This window comes from Formica exsecta, unplaced genomic scaffold (genome assembly GCF_003651465.1).
Source record: "Formica exsecta isolate Colony F162 unplaced genomic scaffold, ASM365146v1 scaffold352, whole genome shotgun sequence".
Taxonomy (NCBI): Eukaryota; Metazoa; Arthropoda; class Insecta; order Hymenoptera; family Formicidae; genus Formica; species Formica exsecta.
The window spans coordinates 143,692-144,817 of NW_021850773.1; positions in this window are offsets into that span (position 1 = coordinate 143,692).

Consider the following 1,126-nt stretch of genomic DNA (forward strand, 5'->3'; position numbering starts at 1 on the left):
TTTTTTTTTTTTATTTACAGAAGTCAATTGTGAAAGATCTAATCTAACTTTGCTAGAAACTCATTTTGAAATTTATTAAGCATTAGAAAATGTAAGTGTTGTAGTTTATTTTTTCAAAGTTTTAACTTTGCTATTATCTGCGAATCTGAATACACAACAGATATATAGAATCGGAACAAACCGAGCACATAATTGATATAAACTGTGTAAGTGGCATAAAAACTGATCTCAATACAAATTGGTATAAATATACAAATTGGTACAAATTATCGGGCGCGATATTAAAAAGGATGCTTCCTCAATTAGTCGCAGTCAATGTTCTAAAATCGGAGACAATTGTACGAAGAGGAGTTCAAGAGCTGCATTTTTCTCCCTGGAGTCGCGCGAAGCACGTGAGTCGTTGCACGAGGATAGCAACGTATGCGCAGGCTGTTATTTACTTATTGTTAGTTCTGTTCCGCGCACAACAACGCGTTTCCTTTGTTTCACATTCGTCTCTCTCGCTCTCTTTCGGCTTCTCTCATTATAGTCAATAACTCCTTTCTGGGGCCGAGAGAATGAGGCGACGTATCTGACCTGGCACTATCATCAACGTGGCATCTCTCTCAGCGAGCTATCGTAGAATACCGCGTGGAGGAGAAACAAAAGAATACCAAGACCTCCTCTCCCCAACTGTATCGGCAATTTACATAGTAACCGAGCCGAATCTGGGGCGAAATATAGATCCGCGAGTATCGATATCTCTGGCCCGTGTATATGTATGCGCGCGAATATTCCGTGACTTGCTTTCTCCAAGTAATATGTAACATCGCGAGACGATGTGCTCGAAGGATGAAACTGTGTCGCATCTCTCAGTTATATATTAGTAGATTATGATAGTAGATACGCGATCCTTTCCGGTTAAAAATTATACCCTCGTTTTATATTATTTATGCTGCATTGCAGCAAGGTAAAACGATGGAAGATACGGAGCAAGAGAATAACATTTCATCCTCTTTATTATGAATTTTGCTACTGTTTTGCTACTGTTATGCATATTATTTCGTTTTTGCTTTTTTTTTGTATATATATATGCTTTATATAAAATATATATTTATATATATATATATACATATATAAAAAAAAT